We start from the raw sequence: 24,564 nt of genomic DNA, 5'->3' as shown, positions 1-24,564 counted from the left end.
ATATTCTGGGTTTTAACATTTCAGGGACCATTGTGACAGGTTTGTTTCTGTTTTATTTCTTGAAAATTCTTTTCTTTCATTAACTTCTCTCATTTAGCTGTGAAAAAGATGCATGCATTTAACAATAGTAATACACTGTGACTTTATAATTCTTGTCATTCGTTTTCATCTAGGGAATATACTTCACTCAGAATACATTGCTCTAGGATGACACACTCAGGTGCATAAATTTCTCCATAGGCATAAATAAATTTAGATACATATGTTTTTGTGTATATATAAACAAATACACAGTGTAAATGTATTGCTGTACATTGATTATAAGTTTATTTTTAAAAATAAACCATATTTATCTTTCATTTTCTAGTATAAGCCAGAGAGCTATTTATCATGATAAAGCAAGTTATTTATTTATAACCTGGTTGGCTTGTTGGACTTTATACCATAAGAAATGAAATTAAAGTTTTCATGCCTTTAGACTTAACGCAATACTTAGGAAGTTGTATATATCTTATACCTCAAATGTGGTTTACCAGGAATTGGTCAGTTAAGTTATAGATTAATAGGTGAATTTACCGTTAGTCCCTACTGCAAACAGAATGTGTTTAATACCTAGAAATTTGATGGAAAAAGTAATATTTGTTCATACTGATTAATGATGCTAATTATTTTAAAACACCCATCCCTTATTGATGTCAGCCAGCATATATGGTACTGAATTCTGAAGATACAGTCATCAGGCCTTGGGTTCACCACACTGTGAAGGAAAAAAAAAAATCTTTATTTGATGAAATAGGCAATCAACTGAAATCTATCCTCTTTAAATAAACTGATTCCTCAGTATTTTCCCAGTGTTGGTGTAAGTTGTTGTCTGTGATGTCCCCCAGGGCTCTCTGCTCTGCTCTCTGATTTGGTATATAAAAGCAGCTCTGAATGATGGATTACTGTGTCATTGCAGCCTGCGAAGGATTAATTTGTTTCATTGATTTCTCTTTAGGCAGATTGCCAGAATTTGCTGCTTCCCACCTTTCCTCAAGACTTCTAGAAGTAATAGACAGTAATAGCCTAAGACAAATCAGCTCTTTCTTGTAAAAATAGAATCCTGAAATTAGGAATCCTACAAAAGCTTATGGCAAACTTTTGATTTGCATTTTGGGAGAGCAGTTAATAGGCTACTTAATATGCTTTAGAATTATTTTTAATTGAAAAATTTCCTTAATTTTGTGACTTAAAATACATCATTTTAATAGCTCTTAAGTAAGCGTTTGTAATGTTTGTTCCATAAAACTTTTCCTTAATTTGTGAGGAAAAAAAAAAATTTAACTCAGGAAAAAATGCAATGTCTATGTGACTGACAAATACTTTTCTTTCTATGCTAGATTTTGGGATGGAACAACATGTCAGCATAACTTTAAGTCGATTTACGTATAAACATTTGTAAGAATATTTGACCCAAAGAATTTTTAGAAACTTTGGACAAGGACAGAGAGTATTAGAGCATAGAAACAGAATTATTTAACTGTTTAAAGAAAAATTTATCATTTTCTGATTAAAAAGGTAGTATCTGCTCAGAGAATTTGAAAAAGTTAGAAATGACATTTTGTATGTTTTTCTAAGAGTTTTCCCCCCAAACATTTTATATATATACTGTAGCTATAGACATAAACTGTCCTGCTTTTCTTCTGTTGGTGTTATACAATGAAAATTTTCTTATATAATTAAAATTATCATTAAAGTCATTTATATCACTTTATTTTTTCACATATATGATTTAAGTAACCATTGGTCTACTATTAGTTACATTTCTACTTTTCCATGATTATAAATAAAGTTATGAAGAATAGCATTTAAAATAAAACTATCATCCCTCTGGTTAATTTTGTTACAATATATCATTAGCAAAGAAACTACTTGGATTGAGAGTATAGGCTATTTTTTAAAAGTCTTGATATGAACTGCCAAATTGTTTTTGGAAAGGTTCTTCCAGTTATACTGGTACTGTTTAAAAAATGTTCTCTGTAGAGGCAGCATTTTAATTCATGTTACATTAGCAAAGAAAACAGAACCACACTTTTCCTTGTGTTCTGAAAGCAGTGGTAGCATTTTGCATATACTTAGTCTCTCAGAAGTATTTTCCCAACTGCAGATGTGAAATAGGCTGGTTATACAAATCTATTTGTTTCCCTTCTGTAGTGCTGAAAATTATATTGATTTAATGATCTCAAGTTGTACTTTTTATGCAATTAGTTGTGTAGTAAAAACTAATATTGTCATGTGCTAATGTCTTTTTTTCCTCTGTTGTGCTATGGTAGTAGTCCATGCAGTATCAGCAAGTTTATGCTTTTCCTGTGCTTTGCTGAAAGGAAAAAGGAACATCTGTTTCCATTATATATCTGCATCATAATGATAACAACTAAATAGCTATTATAGTAGTGTACAGTAAATATATTTTGCTGAATGACCTACACTTTCTTGTTGGAAAATTTCAGGGATTTCAGAAGCACTTAGTTTTTACAGGTAGGTTCCATGTTGAGGTTTAGAAAGGCCTTAGCTTACTTTTGGTAAGCCATTTCAGTTCCTGTTTGTCTCATTAACAACAAATAAAGAATCCTGATGATTAAACAGTAGCTCCTTAGGTGAGACTCTTGAATCTGTTTCTCTTAGGCATATACAAATTATTGGGTATTTCACTCACTATTCTTAAATGGGTTAATCAATCTACTAGTAATACAGTTCCTTTTATGTTTTGTGCCATTTGTGTATTTTTAATACTTTACTAGGCTGGAAATATAGCCTATTTTACTCTTGTATTCTTATATTAGGGGGCATAGTGATATTTACCTTTTAAACTCAACAGAAGAATGTTTAAAATAGTTTCCAGAGAAATTTCATTTATTTCACTCAGATTTTGGTTAAAGATGTTTTGGTGGTTACTTAAAAAATTACTAGAAAACATTCTAGACAAAAAATGACATATAAAGAGAAACAAGCATTCTTGTACTCTGAACTCATTTTGAGAAATAAAATGCTACCAGAACAACTGATGCTCTTCCTGATTCTATTCCCTTATGGCTTCTTGAAGAGAGAATTATCATCCTAAATTTGATAATTTTCAACCTTTTTTGCCTTTTATTTACTTTTTTCACGTGGCCTAAAAATTTGACATAAGTTACTTGTCATTTTAAGTAAATTTTAAAAATTGAAGCTGCAATGCCTATTAGAACCCTTCTCATCTAATTGCCTATGGCTGGGTATACTTCTCTGCTTTACTGTCCTCATCTGTGAAGTTGGAAATGGGTCTGTGTGATCTCTAATATTTTCCTAGGCATAATTTTTAAAAAGTTTTTTGATTTCCTCTTGTTTTCCCTGTGATACAAAATAAAACATAATGAACAAGAGATAGAGGTCCAGAGAGGTTAAGTAACTTGCCTGAGACCATGAAGGTAAATCACAGAGCTGGGAATAAAACTCAGTTCTTTTCACTTCCATTCAAACTCCTTTCTTCAGTTCACATTGTCTGTCTTCTTTGGGTACAGGCTGGCTGACTGCTGCTCTAGCCTGTGATTAAAGACGATCCACAGGCTTGCATGATTTTGATTGTGCATGCAGGAAAGTTTTTTTTTTTCCTCTTAGACTATCTTTTCTGTGGGGAAAAACATTGAAGCCATATCACCCTGAAAGCTACTTATAGAATGAAAGAATGTGTGCCCTGCAGTGCCTGTGATTCCCTTCTATATTTTCTGGACTTCCCTGGAAAGAATGACAGTTTGGATATAATGAGACTTTCAATAGGCTCCTTACCCTATCATTAATTATCTGATTTTTGTCAGGGGGTAACTGCACCAGGAAAATAGGGAGGGGCACAAACACAAGTGTCTCTTTGCATGTACTTGTATCTACTTTTCAATATGTTTTGGCAGTCAGGACCTTAACAAATTACTTCTTCCTTCTTTATGTTGCTTATGCTATGGTCAAATCACAAATGACTTTCTTTTGGAAAATGAGTTCATTTCTTGTTTCTATTTAGCAGCCAACTTACCAGAGCACTAAAGTGAAAGTAGTGCAAATAGAATAATGTAGAAACATGTTTTTAAAATCTCTATGGAGCAAAACCCCATTCTAAAAATGGCAACTTTGAATTACATGCATCTTTGTTCTCTTTCAGGTTTTTACTCTAACAAATGTAATTCATTCTTAGTTAAGATGAGTAAGCTTGAGTCATAATATTCACACAGACAGTGCCATGCCTCTCCTGTGAAAAAATAGCAGTGTAACTAGAAGTGAGTTCTGTGTCCTATTGTAAAACTATCTTTCCCCAAATCTGTTGCTTCAAGACCAAAAAGTTGGCTTAATAAATTGTTTGCTTCCTTCTATAAATACATACTTGGAAACTTGTAATGGTAGTTAATTCTTTTTAGGGCCAATGAAACTACTAATAGTAGCTTTGTCAATGCTATAAATATTCTCAAGGTGGTTGTATTTTAACAATAAGCCAGGTAACACATTTTTCTCTGAGTATTTTAGATTAATTAGCTTATGTTCAGCAGCTTGTAGTAAATTTCCCATAGTATGTTAGGTTGAGTAGGAAAGACCCAATGCGATCAGACACCAGCATTTAGTACCTCTTATTTAGCCATTGCTTCATGTGATTATACTCACTGAATACGATTTCTTTAATTTCTGTAGCATTTCTATCTAGAGAGAGAGCTGTGGTATGTGTATATGAAGTGTGTGTTGCTCAGTCATATCTGACCCTTTGCGACCCCATGGACTGTAGACTGCCAGGCTCCTCTGTCCATGGGATTCTCCAAGCAAGAATACTAGAGTGGGTTGACATTCCCTTCTCCAAGGGATCTTCCCAACCCAGGGATTGAACCCAGGTCTCCAGCATTGCAGGCTGATTCTATACCATCTGAGCCACCAGGGAAACCCCTGTGTATATGTGTGTGTATTTCAAAAGGCAGTTCTTATCTAATTGAAAGTTCTGGTGAACATCTGTAGTCTGTAGTATAAAGAATTCTCTATACTGGTTAAATCCCCCATATTGCTTTAGCAGGTAGGTGAAACTCAAGAGAAAAGGTGTAGGTTAAGGAAACTACCTCCTGACTAACCCATTTTCTTCCTGACCACAGGATAAATCTGGTTGGTGGTGGTGAGTATACAGACTTTTAACCATCAAGCCAACAATGCTAATATCAGAAAGGTCCCTGTAGACAGAAGGATATATAGTCTGTGTATAGTCCACAGTTACCACCTTACTTATAATAGTAGACAGGTGGTGTGCTGTTTGCAAAAACATCAACCAAATATGGTAAAAAGATAATTTTCTTTTGGCCATATGGACTACCAGGATTATATTTAGGTCCTTCGATGTCTGCACCGATTCTCCTCTGTTCTTAATGACTTCACTTTATTTATTGGGCTTCCCTAGTGGCTTAGACGGTAAAGTGTCTGTCTGCAATGCAGGAGACCCTGGTTCGATCCCTGGGTTTAGGATTATATTTAGGTCCTTCGATGTCTGCATCAATTCTCCTCTGTTCTTAATGATTTCACTTTATTTATTAAGATTTTTAAAAATTGAAGTATAGTTGATTTACAATGTCGTGTTAGTTTCTGGTGTCCAGAAAAGAAAGATATATATATACTTTCCCATTATGGGTTATAACAGGATATTGAATATAGTTCCCTGTGTTATATAGTAGTATCATGTTTGTTGTATATTTAGTGGTTTATATCTGCTAATCCCAAAAGTGAAGTCACTCAGGCGGGTCCGACTGTTTGCAACCCCGTGGACTGAGGCCACCAGGCTCCTCTGTCCATGGGATTCCCAGGCAAAAATACAAGCTCCTAATTTATTCCTCCCCAACCCCTTTTCCCTTTGGTAACCATAAATTTGTTTTATATGTCTGTGGGTCTGTTTCTGTTTTGTAAATAAGTTCATTGTATCTTATTTTAGATTCTACATATACATGATATCATGTGGTATTAACCACAAAAAAGAATGAAATAATATTTGCAGCAATCTGGTAGTGAGTATCATACTAAGTGAAGTAAATCAGAAGGAGAAAGACTTTGCTTTAGGCCAAGTTAAGATTATTATAAAACCAGCATTGACTGTATAGCTTCTGACACAGCCAATATACACTTTCCATCTGTGACCTTGGAATTTGTCTGTGGGTTACAGGGGGTAGAATTTTCTTCTACTAATATTAGAATTTGCACGTTGTAAAATTTTGTTCACGGCTTGTTCTGAATTCCCAGCTCTTTAGAATTTTCCTATTACTTGATTCTTAGAAGAGTTATGTTACGGTTGTGCTTATTGTTCTTGAAGTATCAGATCAGATCAGATCAGATCAGTCACTCAGTTGTGTCCGACTCTTTGTGACCCCATGAATTGCAGCACACCAGGCCTCCCTGTCCATCACCAACTCCCGGAGTTCACTGAGACTCACGTCCATCGAGTCAGTGATGCCATCCAGCCATCTCATCCTCTGTCGTCCCCTTCTCCTCCTGCCCCCAAACCCTCCCAGCATCAGAGTCTTTGCCAATGAGTCAACTCTTCGCATGAGGTGGCCAAAGTACTGGAGTTTCAGCTTTAGCATCATTCCTTCCAAAGAAATCCCAGGGCTGATCTCCTTCAGAATGGACTGGTTGGATCTCCTTGCAGTCCAAGGGACTCTCAAGAGTCTTCTCCAACACCACAGTTCAAAAGCATCAATTCTTCGGCGCTCAGCCTTCTTCACAGTCTAACTCTCACATCCATACATGACCACAGGAAAAACCATAGCCTTGACTAGACGGACCTTTGTTGGCAAAGTAATGTCTCTACTTTTGAATATGCTATCTAGGTTGGTCATAACTTTCCTTCCAAGGAGTAAGCATCTTTTAATTTCATGGCTGCGGTCACCATCTGCAGTGATTTTGGAGCCCAGAAAAATAAAGTCTGACACTGTTTCCACTGTTTCCCCATCTGTTTCCCATGAAGTGATGGGACCGGATGCCATGATCTTCGTTTTCTGAATGTTGAGCTTTAAGCCAACTTTTTCACTCTCTACTTTCACTTTCATCAAGAGGCTTTTTAGTTCCTCTTCACTTTCTGCCATAAGGGTGGTGTCATCTGCATATCTGAGGTTATTGATATTTCTCCCGGCAATCTTGATTCCAGCTTGTGTTTCTTCCAGTCCAGCATTTCTCATGATGTACTCTGCATATAAGTTAAATAAACAGGGTGACAATATACAGCCTTGACGTACTCCTTTTCCTATTTGGAACTAGTCTGTTGTTCCATGTCCAGTTCTAACTGGACTTGCTTCCTGACCTGCATACAAATTTGTCAAGAGGCAGGTCAGGTGGTCTGGTATTCCCATTTCTTTCAGAATTTTCCATAGTTAATTGTGATCCACACAGTCAAAGGCTTTGGCATAGTCAGTAAAGCAGAAATAGATGTTTTTCTGGAACTCTCTTGCTTTTTCCATGATCCAGCAGATGTTGGAAATTTGATCTCTGGTTCCTCTTCCTTTTCTAAAACCAGCTTGAACATCAGGAAGTTCACGGTTCACATATTGCCGCAGCCTGGTTTGGAGAATTTTGAGCATTACTTTACTAGCGTGTGAGATGAGTGCAATTGTGCGGTAGTTTGAGCATTCTTTGGCATTGCCGTTCTTTGGGATTGGAATGAAAACTGACCTTTTCCAGTCCTGTGGCCACTGCTGAGTTTTCCAAATTTGCTGGCATATTGAGTGCAGCACTTTCACAGCATCATCTTTCAGGATTTGGAATAGCTCAACTGGAATTCTATCACCTCCACTAGCTTGAAGTATAGTTAACATTTATTGAGTTCTTTTGCTTAAGCATGTGAAGTAGATAAAGGCATAGTCCCTGTCTTCAGGGGGATAATAATTGATACTGTCTTTTGCCAATAATTTAACATATTGTATTTTCTTAATATAATGAATTTGTGTGATTTTATATTATTATATTAGGACATAAAAGAAAAAGAAAATATGCTTAGTTTTCTGTTGCTGTTCTTTACCTTTTGAGAAGATTCTTAGAATTATAATTTGAGCTCAGCCAAAATGATATTTTATTATTTTTTATTATACAAGTATGGCATTATAATGTGACATTTGTATACACTACAAAGTGATCACCACCATAAGTCTAGTTGCCCCTCTCATCCATTTCACCCACCTCTTCCCACTCACTTCCTCTCTCATAAACGCTAATCTGATTTCTGTATTTATTAGCTTGTTTTTATTTTATTTTGTTTTGTTTTGTTTTTTTTTCTGATTGCACATGAGTGAAGTAGTGTGATATTTGTCTTTCTCCATCTGACTTATTTCAGTTAGCATAATACATTTGTCAAGGACCACCCATGTTATTGCAAAGGGCTAGATTTCACTCTTTTTATGACTGATTAATTTTTCATTACACATAAACATGCATCACATCTTTTTCATTCATTCATGTACCATTGGGCACTTCAATTTCTTCCATGTCTTCGCTATTATAAATAAGCTGTAATGAGCATAAGGGTACACACCTATTTTAGAACTAGTGTTTTCATATTCTTTGGATAAATACCCAGAAGAGGAACAGCTGGGTCATATGGTAGTTCTATTATTAATTTTTTGAGGGATCTCCACTTTGTTTTAATACTATGTTATTCTTTATTTTTTATTGAATTACAATAAAATTGTAATTTGAATTTTACAGTTGAATTACAATATTGTGTTAATTACTGCTGTACAACTCAGTGACTCAGTTATACGTATATACACATTCTTTTTCGTATTCTTTTTGATTATGGTTTTCCACAGGATACTGAATATAGTTCCCTGCTCTATACAGGAGGGCTTTGTCGTCTCTTCATTCTGTATATACCAGTTTGCCTCTGCTAATCCCCAACTCCCAATCTAACCGTGTCCCATGCCCTCCCCTTCACAGCCATCAGTCTATTCTCTATATCCCTGACTCTATTTATGTTTCATAGATGGGTTCATTTGTGTCACAGTTTAGATTCTACATATGAGTGATACCATATGGTAATTGTCTTTCTCTGTTTCAACTTATTTTACTTAGTATGTTAATCTCTAGTTGCATCCATGTTACTGCAAATGCCATTATTTCATTCTTTTTATATGGCTGGATTGCATATATGTGCCACGTCTTCTTTATCCATTCGCCTGTTGAAGTACATTTAGGTTGTCCCCATGTCTTGGGTATTGTAAACAGTGCTAATGTGAACATAGGGGTGCATGTAGCCTTTAGAATTACTGTTTTGTCTGGATATATGCCCAGGAGTGGAACTGCTGGATCGTATGGTAATTCTATTTTTAATTTTCTGAGAAACCTCCATACTGTTTTCTACAGTGGCTACACCAACTTACATTCCCACCAACAGTGTAAGAGGGTTCTCTTTTCTCCACACCCTCTTTAGCATTTGTTATTTGTAGACTTTTTAATTGTGGCCATTCTGACTGGCATGAGGCGTTAGCTCATTGTAGTTTTGGTTTGCATTTCTCTAATAACTAGTCATGTTGAGTATCTTTTCATGTGCCTGTTGGCCATCTGTATTTCTTCTTTGGAGAAGCATCTCTTTAGGTCTTCTGCACATTAAAAAATTTTTTTGTTGTTGTCAAGTTGTATGAACTGTTTGTATATTTTGGAAATTAAGCCTTTGTTGGTGCATCATTTACAAATATTTTCTCCCATTCTGTAGATTGTCTTTTCATTTTGTTTATGGTTCTTTTGCTGTGCAAAAGCTTGTGAGTTTGATTAGGTCCCATTTATTTATTCTTGTTTTTACTTCTATTGCCTGAGGAGTCTGATCTAAGAAAGCATTTGTACAATTTATGTCAGAGAATGTTTTGCCTGTGTTTTCTTCTAGGAGTTTTATGGTGTCATGTCTTATGTTTAAGCCTTTAAGCCATTTTTCCAAAGCAATCCTGAAGGAAAAGAACTAAGTAGGAGGCGTAGCCCTCACAGACAATACAGTACTATAAAGCTACAGTAATCAAAACAGCATGGCACAGAAACAGGCAAATGGATCGATGGAGCAGAATAGAGAGCTCAGAAATTAATCTACACACCTATGGTTAATTAATTTTTGACAAAGGAGGCAAGAATATACAATGGGAAAAAGACAGTTTCTTCAGCAAGTGGTGTTGGGCAGGTTAGCTAGCTGCATATAAATGAAGTTAAAACACATTCTCTCACCATACACAAAAATAAGCCAAGAAAAATACTGTCATAATATAGTATTTTGAATCAATAGAATATGGCGTTAGCTAACTTTAAATAAGTTAAAAAATAAGACCTAAGAATTTTTCTTTATGCTCTGTTTATATTAAATATGCCAATCTGTCTAAATAAAATATAATTACATAATATTTTTTGAAAGGTGACCTCCATTTCCTTATTTGGCAAGAAGCAGATTCATTTTTTAAAGAAACTAAATTGCAAAGTCTATTTGAATTAACATTAGGACATATACTAAGTATGAAGGCAAAACATGTTTTTTTATAAATGTTTAGAAATATACATATGTTTGGTCTGGACCTCATGTTATCTTTAATATTATTTAATTTATTACAGCATTGAACATATTTTTATTTGTTGTTTTTCAGTCACTAAGTTGTGTCTGACTCTTTGCTACCCTGTGAACTGCAGCATGCAAGGCTTTCTTGTTCTCCACCATCTCCCTGAGTTTGCTCAAACTCATGTCCACTGAGTCAGTGATGCCATCCAACCATCTCATCCTCTGTTGCCCACTTCTCCTTTTGCCCTTAATCTTTCCCAGCATCAGGGTCTTTTCCCAGCATCATCACACTTTTATACTTCACCAAATTTTATTAAGAGTACTATAGAATAATTTACTATTTGGCATTCTCACAGGGAGAAGTGTGTTGTTGGTACATTTTCTAACAAATTTGACCAATGTAGATCCTGCTGGCTCAGTGGTAAAGAATCTGTATGCCAATAGAGGAGATGCAAGTTTGATTCCTGGGTCAGAAAGATACCCCATAGAAGGAAATGGCAACCCACTCAAGTGTTCCTACCTGCGAAATCCCACAGACAGAGGAGCCTGGCGGACTGTAGTCCATGGGGTTACAAAAGAATTGGACATGACTTAGCACCTAAACAACAACAACAACAACAGATGATAGCTACTTTAGGTGAAAAGGTTGACAAAAAAAATACCACCACTCTCTCTGTAGTAGTTTCAGTCTTTTTTAGACTTAATTAATTTCTTTTTTTTGCCATGCTACATGGCTTGTAAGATCTTAGTTCTCCAACCAGGAATTGAACTTTGGCCATGGCAGTGAAAATGCCAAGTCTTGACCACTGGAATGCCAGGGAATTGTCTTTTATTTCTTAATATATAGATGTATAAGTGTCATTTAAGTATAAGTTTTGGAAACAGTGTCAGACTTTATTTTTGGGGGCTCCAAAATCACTGCAGATGGTGATTGCAGCCATGAAATTAAAGGATGCTTACTCCTTGGAAGGAAAGTTATGACCAACCTAGATAGCATATTCAAAAGGAGAGTCATTACTTTGCCAACAAAGGTCCGTCTAATCAAGTCTATGGTTTTTCCAGTGGTCATGTATGGATGTGAAAGTTGGACTGTGAGGAAAGCTGAGCACCGAAGAATTGATGCTTTTGAACTGTGGTGTTGGAGAAGACTCTTGAGAGTCCCTTGGACTGCAAGGAGATCCAACCAGTCCATTCTGAAGGCGATCAGCCCTGGGTGTTCTTTGGAAGGAATGATGCTAAAGCTGAAACTCCAATATTTTGGCCACCTCATGTGAAGAGTTGACTCATTGGAAAAGACTCTGATGCTGGCAGGGATTGGAGGCAGGAGGAGAAGGGGATGACAGAGGATGAAATAGCTAGATGGCATCACCGACTCGATGCACATGAGTTTGGGTAAACTCCGGGAGTTGGTGATGGACAGGGAGGCCTGGCGTGCTGCGATTCATGGGGTCGCAAAGAGTTGGACATGACTGAGCGACTGAACTAACTGATTGCAGTGAGCAGTGGAGGTATAATTTATATCTTGTGAAGAGTGTTTGCATGATATAACAAGATTCTTTTGAATTTTGGTAATCAGTTAAGTTTTGCATTATTTTAAAAAAGGCAAAAATACATCAGTAATACCTGATGGAAAGTTATAATGGATGATACCATACCATTAGAGTTAACCTGATGTCAGTCTAGGTTGTAAAGGTAGTTTGACATCTTAGCATGTCTGACAGTTTGTGACCCCATGGACTGTAGCCTGCCAGGCTCCTCTGTCGATGGGATTCTCCAGGCAAGACTATTGAAATGGGTTGCTTTGTCCTCCTCCAGGGCATCTTCCCAATTCAGGGATCAAACCTGGGTCTCCCGCATTGCAGGCAGATTCTTTACCAGCTGAGCCACCAGGGAAGCCCCATGGGATGCTATCATCCTCCAATGTAATGCTATATGTATAAAGGTACTATATAGGATGAAGACTGAATCATATCCCATTAGAATTTTTTGGCACCAGGTTGGTTTAGCTGCTAAATAGCACTTTTGCTATAAAGTTTAAAAATGAATAGGAAGAAATTATTTCTGATTTGCATTCTTTCTTCAGAATGTTTTCATCTTTAGTGACTTTCAAAGGAAAAAATCATGGTTTCCTTTAGTGGATGTGCTGTTTTGCTAGGGCTGCTGTAACAAAGCACCACAAATGAGGGTAGCTTAAGTAACAGTAACTTACTGTCTCTCAGTTCTGTAAGCTAGAAGACCAAGACTGAGATGTTGGCAGGGCTGGTTCTTCTGAGGGCCGTGAGGGAGAAAATCTATTCCATGCCTCTTCTGTAGCTTGTGATGGTGTGCTGGCAGTCTTTGGTGTTCTCTGACTTGTAGATGCATAAACCTGAACCTGGCCTTCGTCTTCATGTGGTATCCTCCCTGTGTATATTATTGTGTCAGTGTTCAAATTTCCTCTATTTATAAGGACATCAGTCATATTGAATTAGCGTTCACCCTAATGACCTCATTTTAACTTGATTATCTGCAAAAACCCTATTTCTAAATAAGGTTGCATTTGCAGGTACTGAGAGTTAGGATCTCAACATCTTGTAGGGGGCACAGTGCAACTCATAATAGTAAGCAATTTCTTCTGAGATAATAGATTTGAAAATTCTTTTGTAGTGGTTATATACATAAAATTTCAGTTTATTAAGTCATTGGTATAATTATATGCACATATATCCATAAATGAGTCATGTCTGAATATTTGTTTTAGAATAGGACTGATTTTGCACTAGCATTGTTTTTTTATTCACTAGTATCGTAGAAAATTGTAGGAAGAACAAAGTGAAAGTGAAGTCATTCAGTCGTGTCCAATTCTTTGCGACCCTGTGGACTGTAGCCCACCAGGCTCCTCCGTCCATGGGATTCTCCAGGCAAGAATCCTGGAGTGGGTTTCCATTTCCTTCTCCAGGGGATCTTCCCAACCCAGGTATCGAACCCAGGTCTTCTGCATTGCAGGCAGACCCTTTAACCTCTGAGCCACCAGGGAAGCCCAAACTGGGGAACTATTCAAGAAGGGTTTCAATAAATAATGTGGTTGGATGTCACAGTGTGTGGGGCAGATAATGAGCTTTTGGTTATGCATGTATAATATCATTATAGCTGTTGGTGACCATGCTAAAGCCTTTGATTGTGTGGATCACAACAAACTGTGGAAAATTCTTAAAGAGGTGGAAATACCAGATCGCTTTACTTGTCACCTGAGAAACCTATATGCAGGTCAAGAAGCAACAGTTAGAACCGGACATGGAACAATGGACTGGTTCAAAATTGAGAAAGGAGTACATCAAGGCTGTATATTGTCATCCTGCTTATTTAACTTATATGCAGAGTACATCATGAGAAATGCCAGGTTGGTTGAAGCACAAGCTGGAATCAAGATTGCTGGGAGAAATAGCAACAACCTTAGATAGACAAATGATACCGCTCTAATGACAGAAATCAAAGAGGGACTAAAGAGCCTCTTGATGAGGGTGAATGCAAAGAGTGACAAAGCTGGCTTAAAACTCAACATACAAAAAATGAAGATCATGGCATCCAGTCCCATCACTTCATGGCAAATAGATGGGGAAAAATTGGAAGCAATGACACATTTTATTTTCTTGGGCTCCAGGTCACTGTGGATGGTGACTGCAGCCATGAAATTAAAAGATGCTTGCTCCTTGGAAGAAAAGCTGTGACAAACATAGATAGCATATTAAAAAGCAGAGATGTCATTTTGTTGACAAAGGTCCAGCTAGTCAAAGCTGTAGTTTTTCCAGTAGTCATGTACAGGTGTGAGAGCCGGACCATAAAGGAAACTGAGCACCGAAGAATTGATGCTTTTGAAATGTGGTATTGGAGAAGACTCTTGAGAGTCCCTTGGACTGCAAGGAAATCAAACCAGTCAATCCTAAAGGAAAACAGTCCTGAATATTCATTGGAAGGACTGATGCTGAAGCTGAAGCCCCAGTACTTTGACCACTTGATGTGAAGAGGTAGCCAAGTAATTGAAAAAGACCCTGATGCTGGGAAAGATTGAAAGCAGGAGGAGAAGGGGGCAACAGGATGAAATGGTTGGATGGCATCACTGACTCGATGGACATGAGTTTGAGCAAGCTCTGGGAATTGGTGATGGACAGGGAAGCCTAGCATGCTGCAGTCTATGGGGTTACAAAGAGTTAGACATGACTTAGCAACTGAACAACAACAAATGATGAGGTTAGGATTTAGATAGGCATTCAGGGTAAGAGGAAATTACAGAAGCAGAAAGGGAATGGGTTTATGTTCCCATGTAGGCGTGCGTATTTTATGTCTAGTGGGCTGTGGTCGTGAAGGGAGCCTTTGGAGTCAATTATGTTGTCAAGGAATCCTGGCACTGGCCATTTAGGGTTAATGCCAGTTGTAGCTTTTATGTTTCAAGAAATTGCCCTGAAATTTATTTTTAATTCTAGTGTGTGGGAAATTTTGAATATATCAGTAACAAGAAGAAAAGTATAACCTGTAATCCCAGTACCCTGAGCTAGTCATTATATTTTGGTATCTTGATATAATTTCTTTGAAATTCCTACTCTGCTGTTTGGTTGAGGTTATATCACATAAACAGTTTTCTAAAATAAGAATCTGTAGTAGTCTCTAAATGTATATCTAAGTTTAAGATCCGCTGGGTAACAAACCTAATGGTCACCCATGAACTAGGTCACCATAGTTTTCATAAACCATTAAAGTCAAGTCATCTTTGTCTCATAATTTGGTCCCATGCCTCTCTCGTCTTGTCTTCCCTCTGATGTTTCACACTGCTGCCAAGATCTTTTTAATGGTCATGTCATATTCTTGGCTTATCTCCTTTAGTCGGGACAGAGCTGTAGCCTTTTAGTATCATAAGGCATCTCTATGATCTTCCGTATGTCTTTTTTTCCCCTCATTTGCTACTTTTCCAAAGGCTTATCAAAATTCTCAATATATCGTGTACTCTTTTGCATATCAATAATTTTTCACTCTTTCTCTTGCTTAGAATGCCCTTTCTCTGTTTATCTTTCTGTTCAGCAGCTACTTATTTGTTAGTACTCATCTTACATGACATCTCCTCTCTAAAGCCTTTGTTCTAAGCCAGTTTTCCTCCCTTTTAGTATCTGTAGCACTTTCTATTAAACTTGTTATAAACTGATTTCAGTGTATTATAATGGTTATTTTCCATCTTTATCTTTCTTACTAGACTGAGTTATTTAAGGGCAGTGATCATTTACACTAATATCCATGGAAGTTAACATGGTACCTAGTAGGTGTTTGAGCAAAACATTTGTTGAATTAATAAATCATTTTATCTTTTCATCTCATACTGTCCTGCCAAGAATGATGGGTGTTCAGTTCAGTTCAGTTCAGTTGCTCAGTTGTGTCCGACTCTTTGCGACCCCATGAATTGCAACACGCCAGGCCTCCCTGTCCATCACCAACTCCCGGGGTTTACTCAGACTCACATCCATCGAGTCAGTGATGCCATCCAGCCATCTCATCCTCTGTCGTCCCCTTCTCCTCCTGCCCCCAATCCCTCCCAGCATCAGGGTCTTTTCCAATGAGTCAACTCTTCGCATGAGGTGGCCAAAGTACTGGAGTTTCAGCTTTAGCATCATTCCTTCCAAAGAAATCCCAGGGCTGATCGCCTGCAGAATGGACTGGTTGGATCTCCTTGCAGTCCAAGGGATGGGTGTAGTTAGCATTAATGATGATTTTGTGGGTGACAAATGGACAAGTAAGATAACTAGTTCAGTTCAATTTACCAAACATTTATTAAGCATTTAAAAATTGGAAGGTGCTCTGCTAGGCATTGTGAAAATGGGAACCACAATGAAAAGGAAGTTTAGGAGTTTGCAGCCTAATTCTCAGTTTTGATGAGTTGGGTGAGAGATGATGGTAAGGAAAATAATGAAGAGGTGATAAGGAGAATGACCTTTTAAAACAGAATTGTGACTGGAAACAGTTTAGTCTGCTGCTGCTGCTGCTAAGTCACTTCAGTCGTGTCCGACTCTGTGCGACCCCATAGATGGCAGCCCACCAGGCTCCCCCGTCTCTGGGATTCTCCAGGCAAGAACACTGGAGTGGGTTGCCATTTCCTCCTCCAGTGCATGAAAGTGAAAGTGAAATCGCTCAGTCATGTCCGACTCCTAGTGGGTGACCTCATGGACTGCAGCCTACCAGGCTTCTCCATCCATGGGATTTTCCAGGCAAGAGTACTGGAGTGGGGTGCCATTGCCTTCTCTGACAGTTTAGTCTAGTGCCTTAGAATTAACAGTTTATTTGTTTACAGGTGGCAGTAGACCCCCATCACAGGTGGTAGCAAATTTTCTCAACATTCCTATTGAAATTTCCTTATCTCCATTTGCAGGAGGAGCCCCAGAGCCTCATCCCTGTGGTAGCTAACTTGTTCTGGTATGATGCTGTGCTCTTCTACTTCATGCTTCCTGTTCTAGCAGAGGACCTGGGTTGGAATTTAGCTGTTTATTATTGCAGGAACTATGTAGAAGTGGAAGTGGGGAATGTTTCAATAATACTGATATTATGATTTCTTTGAGATTGTGTACTATGCCTTGTTATTTTTATACTTGATACGGAACCCCGTATCAACCCCTCCAAATAGACTCAGAGGCTTCCCTGGTGGCTCAGAATCTGTTTGCAATGCAGGAGACCCAGGTTGGATCCCTGGGTCGGGAAGACACCGTGGAGAAGGAAATGGCAACCCACTCTAGTATTCTTGCCTGGAGAATTCCACAGACAGAGGATCCTGGCGGGCTACAGTCCATGGGGTTGCACAGGGTCGGACATGACTGAGCGACTAATACTGCTCATCATAGGTACTTAGCATCATGCTTTTGTTTAAATTGTATCCAGTTGTTAGCTGCTGCTTACTCATTTTTTTCTTTTTTTATTAAATTTAAAAAATTTTAATTTTTTGGCTACTTTGGCCATACTACGTGGCTTGTGGGATCTTAATTCCCTGACCAGGGAGCAAACCCACGACCCCTGCATTGGAAGCACAAAGTCTTCACCACTGGACCTCCAGGGAAGTTCTGCTTCTTACTGACTTTTAACAAATATTAATCTCTTACTTCCTTAAATAACAAAGAAGCCCATACATTAATTTTACTTTTACTATAAAGTATATCTTCAGCAATGTTTAGCTAGCTTCCTCAACTCTTATGAAGGAGATTCATCTGGCAACTGATTAAATTCCGTATCAGGAATATTTAATTACAAAACCTCTGTTCTGCATTAACATGAATGAACACTGAAGCTAGTAACGAAAGTACTTTTTCTTCATGAAAAGTAGAAGTATTTTTCAGGATTCTGGGAAATATTGAAATAATTTTGGTTGTAGTCATACTGTTTTTAATGCTATTGAGAATATTGCTAACATTAACAAAAATATTCTGTAATTTCCTCAGTTATTGCTACTGGTGATGAGGGATGTAAAGTTGGCATGCTTTCATGTTTTGAGCATTTTCATTATATACTTCGGGTTTTACATGTCAGATGCAATTTTTGTTGTAGTTAAGATGGCTGAGAACATTTTTACTTAGGGATAGAGGTCAGGCTGTGGTTATTTGTATTTTTAGGTCAGTGATATATAGAATACAATTAATGTATCAGAGTAAATGCATATGCAATTTTGTTTTTAAGTATTATACAGTACTTATATATTTTTGTGACTTCATTTTTAGTTCATCAAAATATAGTGGTTGGGACCAAGGCATAGGTTTCATTTCTATATTGATAATTTTATTTTGTTACTTTCTGTGACTATTGGTAACACTTATCTTGCAGATACAAGCTCTTATTCACCAGGGATCTTTGGCAAGAGAATGGCTGTATCAGAAAGTCTATCTTCACTGTGGAAAATCAGCTTGAAGCTCATCTTTGTTGATGGTGAGTCAGTGTCATCTTCATACAGGAAAGATCATACTAGCATTATTTTATATTTTCAGTGTTATCAAACAACTATTTGGTTTAAACTTTTTTTTGAGACAGTATTTTGGGAGTGACAGAGGCTGAGATGGTTGAATGACATAACCGACTCAAGGGACTAGAAAGTGAAAGTCGCTCAGTCATGTAGGACTTTGTGACTCCATGGACTATACAATCCATGGAATTCTCTAGGCCAGAATGCTCGAGTGGGGAGCTGTTCCCTTCTCCAGGGGATCTTCCCAATCCAAGGATCGAACCCAGGTCTCCTGCATCGCAGGCAGATTCTTTACCAGCTGAGCCACCAGGGAAGCCCCAATGGATTTGAGTTTGAGCAAACTCCTGGAGATGGTGAAGGACAGGGAAGCCTAGCATGCTGCAGTCCATGAAATTGCAGAGCTGGACATGACTGAGTGACTAAACAACAACATTAGAATGTTAAACCATAGTGCTTCATTACTTGTGTCTAAAGGATTGCATAAAATTGGAATGGAAGTAATAATTTTCTATTTATGAATATACCTAATAAAAGTAGTTTGATTACCTTCTTTCTCTCACCTCTGTTCTTGTTTCTATATAACACATGGTAACACGACTGAAGCGACTTAGCAGCAGCAGCAGCAGCTGACTTATAATTCATGACTTTTATTTGAATAAATATGGGTAGAATAGAACCACCTGTATTACATGCCTATTTTAAAATATATTACTGAGGTTTAGGAAATTTCAGAATAATTGCAGTATAATTGTAAAGATTTTTTTCCATTTTCAAATATATAGATTATGATTTTTCAATGGGTACCTGATGTTAATGCTTGCTGCATGTTTTCTATCTCAGAAACACAGTGAATGACTACATATGTATGTTTAATATTATCACAAGAATTAGTAGTGTATAGAAATCTGTAGTTCAGGTTGATATCATTTAATGCATATTTAATAATCATAACTTCATTTTACTATAGTAATTACATTTTTGACTTGACCCAAATTTACCTAATCTTGAGTATAAGCAAGAGAGTTCCAGAAAAACATCTATTTCTGCTTTATTGACTATGCCAAAGCCTTTGACTGTGTGGATCACAATAAACTGTGGAAAATTCTTCAAGAGATGGGAATACCAGACCACCTGACCTGCCTCTTGAGAAACCTATATGCAGGTCAGGAAGCAACAGTTAGAACTGGACATGGAACAACAGATTGGTTCCAAATAGGAAAAGGAGTACCTCAAGGCTGTATATTGTCACCCTGCTTATTTAACTTATTTGCAGAGGACATCATGAGAACCGCTGGGCTGGAAGAAGTACAAGCTGGAATCAAGATTGCTGGGAGAATAACCTCAGAATATCAATAACCTCAGATATGCAGATGACACCACCCTTATGGCAGAAAGTGAAGAGGAACTAAAAAGCCTCTTGACGAAAGTGAAGAGGAGAGTGAAAAAGTTGCCTTAAAGCTCAACATTCAGAAGACGAAGATCATGGCATCTGGTCCCATCACTTCATGGTAAATAGACTGGGAAACAATGGAAACTGTGAGAGACTTTATTTTCTTGGACTCCAAAATCACTGCAGATGGTGACTGCAGCCATGAAATTAAAAGACGCTTACTCCTTGGAAGGAAAGTTATGACCAACCTAGATAGCATATTCAAAAGCAGAGACATTACTTTGCCAACAAAGGTTCGTCTAGTCAAGGCTATGGTTTTTCCTGTGGTCATGTATGGATGTGAGAGTTGGACTGTGAAGAAAGCTGAGCACCAAAGAATTGATGCTTTTGAACTGTGGTGTTGGAGAAGACTCTTGAGAGTCCCTAGGACTTCAAGGAGATCCAACCAGTCCATTCTAAAGGAGATCAGCCCTGGGTGTTCTTTGGAAGGGATGATGCTAAAGCTGAAACTCCAGTACTTTGGCCACCTCATGTGAAGAGTTGACTCATTGGAAAAGACTCTGATGCTGGGAGGGATTGGGGGCAGGAGGAGAAGGGGACGACAGAGGATGAGATGGCTGGATGGCATCACCGACTCGATGGACGTGAGTTTGAGTGAACTCTGGGAGTTGGTGATGGGCAGGGAGGCCTGGCGTGCTGCGATTCATGGGGTTGCAAAGAGTCGGACACGGCTGAGCGACTGAACTGAACTGAACTGAGTATATGTATAAGTAACTTGATACAGTTACCATGTTGCTTTGGCCCTCTATTCTAGTTATTTTCATTTGAGTCAGCTCTATTGTCAGACTGTCAAAGTAAATTTTCTTTTACAGTCTTGCTTTATTAGTATTCTACTTTTTTGTTGCTTTATTGTTATTCTCTTTTTGTTGTTGTTGTTGTTTTTTCAGGTTATAAACAAATCTCAAGATCGGAGACTGTTAGGACTGATGCTCACCGAAGTCAAAGAAAGACCTCACTCTAGGGAGAAGATCCTTATACTACAGGTACATGTCATTATGTGATTATAACCAGCCTCATCATCTATACTAAATCTTTTAGTAAGAGGCAATGAAATTCAAAAAAGGAATGACGTGACACTGTATTTGGAAAAAAGATTTGACTGTAGTTTTCCTTTTCCTGAAAGAGGCTCCCAATAGTCCTATAGTGATTGGACTCACCCTTCCCATGCTCTGGAAGTAATTAAGTATAATTTGATGCATTTTTCAAAACCTTTTTCCTTTAAAACATTGTTTTTAGATGATTTTCTCATATTATTATTTTCACATTAAGCCTACATCAAATATTTTCAGTTGGACTAGACTTTCGTAATTTCTTTAATAGTCTATGCAAATAAACCAAATTTTTTTAGTGTATAAATGAGTTTATCATAACTAGAATAATTTCTATTCTATCTATAATAATAAGATACTATTTATTGAATAATTAATGTTTGCTCAGCCCTGTGCTAAGTACTTTCTCTACTCATTGTGTCTTCATAACAGTGTTGTGGGACAGAAATAATTATCCCAGGCTTATAGATAAGGCAACTAAGACTCAAAGAGGTTAATAATTTGTATAAAGTGAAGTGAAGTCACTCAGTCCTGTCTGACTCTTTGCAACCCCATGGACTGTAGCCTGTTGGGCTCCTCCATCCATGGGACTTTCCAGGCAAAAGTACTGGAGTGGGTTGCCATTTCCTTCTCCAGGGTATAAGATTGTGGCTAATCCAGGATTCCAACCCTGGACTCTGACCTCAGAGTTCCTGTTTATAAATGCTGCATTAAGCTACATGAAGCTTTTACATATGCAATTCAGGACTGGGGTACTTTATTTTTGAAACATAGTCTGGCTAGTTCATAGTGATTTTGTACTACTGATTGAAGTATACCAAAATGTGTCTATGTTAAACATTTGCTATCATAACTTTAAATGGACATAACGTTTGAAAGTCAATATATTATCCGTGTTGTATGTGTATGTATATACATATATCACATGTATGACTTCTCTAAGTAGAATCTTGATATGCTTCCTTGGTAAACTTGGTATATTTTTAGTGTTTGCCACACTCTTCAGAATTGCTGTTCAATTCACAAGTCTGCTAGAGGCTGAGACCCTTGTTTTGGGAGATTATTTACATATGAATATAAAATAAGTAGGCCAAAATAGTGGTATTAGTTCTCTATAAGCTACATAATAAAATGTAAAATGTTAATTTGACCATTGTGAAGGAAGCCAAATGCATAAATTGTTTAGACATTATGGAAACCTATGGCCCTGTGATTTTTATGCTTAAAGTTCTTCAAAAGTTTCTATTGTTTGTAAGACATATATTGTGTTAGTGTACAAATAGAACTTTTGTTATTGATCTGTTACATACTACTTCAGGCTTACTTCAGGCTTACTTCTGGCTTACTTCTGGCAGCCTTCTTCCTCACCACCCAACTTCATATATATTCTTTACATGTCAACTTCAGTTAAACTGAGTAGCTTGTGGTCACCCTATGGTAATTTGCTATTTGGCACTTCTTTATTAATATTCTCCTTCTTACCATTATGGTCTTTTCTCCTTGCTTCCTGGTGAATAGTGACTTTTCATATAAGATTCAACTTTGTTATCTGTCTCAAGCTTTTTGTGACTCCTGACCTCTGTCATTGTACCTTACATTCTTTGAGTCTTTCCAGTACATAGATCTATTCTAGAACCTTTATTTTATTTGTTTTCCTGTATGAATCTTTCTAACTAGATTATGGGTCTCTCAAGGGTGAGTACAAAGGCTGTGTGTCTGATTCATTTTTACATCCCCCGTTTTTAGCACAGTATCTGACACATGCTGCTGCTGCTGCTGCTAAGTCGCTTAAGTCGTGTCTGACTCTGTGCGACCCCATAGACGGCAGCCCACCAGGCTCTGCTGTCCCTGAGATTCTCCAGGCAAGAACACTGGAGTGGGTTGCCATTTCCTTCTCCAATGCATTAAAGTGAAAAGTGAAAGTGAAGTTGCTCAGTCGTGCCCAACTCTTAGCGACCCCATGGACTGCAGCCTACCAGGCTCCTCCATCCATGGGAATTTCCAGGCAAGAGTACTTCAGTGGGGTGCCATTGCCTTCTCCATCTGACGCATAATGGACACTTAATAAGCATTTGTTGAATGAATGGTTAATCTCTGTAGGAAAGGGAAGATGATTCTCACAGTTGGTGTGATAATGGTGATAAATTGAATTCCAAAGAAGAGCGCTGCTATACTTTTCAGGGACTATCCAGAATGAAAACCAGTGTCTTTCCTGAGGTCTCACCGTAATTGTCCTTGCTTCTTGGAGTCAGTATAGTGTATGCATGGAATTTTGTTATCTTGAGCATTTATTATTGGAAATTAATCCACAAAGTGTAAATAGTTGAATTTTTCATAAGTATTAGATTTCAATAATGGGTAGAATAGGTCTTGACTTAAGGACTTATTACTTATAAGGAGAGCCACGGGTGGTCTGGTGTTGTAATCAGTCTAAATTTGGATAAAGACTTTTTTGCTTGAAAATTATGAAAAATACAACAAAGAATGAGCCTATTTGTTATCACATTTACAGTTTTATTTGCTTTACAACTGGGTAGTTCTTCTGTTATGCCATCTTCATAACATGCTAATAATAGCCAATATTATCAGAGTGACAAATTCTTACATAATTTAGTATTTTTACATTTTGAAAAACACTAATTTATCATATTACCCCTTTAGTAATATGCCAAGCTGTAAGTTGGTTTATATTTTTATATTTGTAATTTAATAAGATTATACTAATAACTATAGATATATCTATTATATACTTCAATATGACTGTATATTATAATAATTAATATTATATTATGTATTAGTTCAGTTCAGTTCAGTTGCTCAGTTGTGTCCGATATTTAGCAATAAATATATATTATTTAATAACATATGTTAGAGGGCAAAAGTTCTTTGGCCATCAGCTTATGTTATAGTTTTAACTGAGGAAATAGTATGTGATGAAGATATTAAAGGAGGTTTAAGGCTTCTGATATTAACAAAATTCTGTTAAATGATTTTAGACTATATAGAAACAACTTGAGAAAGTATTCTGAACTACAATAAGCTATCCAGAAATAGCATAGTCACAAAATAATTTAAATAAAATAAGGCAAGTATTGAGGGAGTTGGAAGATAATGAAATTTTCTGTGCTAAAGCTATAATCACTAAGACTTTTAATTTTGTAGGGAGACATTAAATACTCTGGTCATTCAACTTGTGTATCCTTTAGCCTATTTAATAGTCAAAAACTTCTAAGTAAATATGTACGATTTAATTTGTGCTGCTGAGAAACAGCGATCAAAAATGGCAATAAAAGTCACATAATGAAATAAGAATACTAAAAAAAAATCCAGGGATTTTACTGTGGCTCATTATTCATTCCATTTCTGGCAGCCTTCATGATTACAAATCACTTGATTGACTAACTAGACATTCTCAAAGTGAATTATGAATCAGGTTCATTTTTCCTGGTTGATAGTTGGCACATGCTGTAACTCATACTTTGTGATATATCAAATTCTTGTAACAGTAATAAGAGATATAATCAACTCTTTACTTCAGGAAAACTAAATTACCTTTTCAAAAAAT

At 37.1% G+C, this 24,564-nt stretch overlaps 1 long non-coding RNA gene across 8 annotated transcripts in view; it reads left to right on the top strand.

Annotated features, from left to right (window-relative positions):
• LOC106700753 (uncharacterized) overlaps positions 1-24,564 on the top strand; it is a 157,105-nt gene that overhangs the window by 13,765 nt on the left and 118,776 nt on the right. For 6 of the 8 annotated variants that reach the window (XR_011464695.1, XR_011464692.1, XR_011464691.1 and 3 more), the window contains 2 exons: positions 18,365-18,466; positions 20,838-20,933. This is a non-coding gene — a long non-coding RNA (uncharacterized lncRNA). Of the gene's footprint in view, positions 1-16,928; positions 16,973-18,364; positions 18,467-20,837; positions 20,934-24,564 lie in introns of all 8 variants that reach the window. The other 2 variants (XR_011464694.1, XR_011464697.1) reach the window with 1 other exon arrangement.

This window comes from Bos mutus, chromosome 7 (assembly GCF_027580195.1).
Source record: "Bos mutus isolate GX-2022 chromosome 7, NWIPB_WYAK_1.1, whole genome shotgun sequence".
NCBI classification, from domain to species: domain Eukaryota; kingdom Metazoa; phylum Chordata; class Mammalia; order Artiodactyla; family Bovidae; genus Bos; species Bos mutus.
This window is presented reverse-complemented; position numbering and strand designations above follow the sequence as displayed.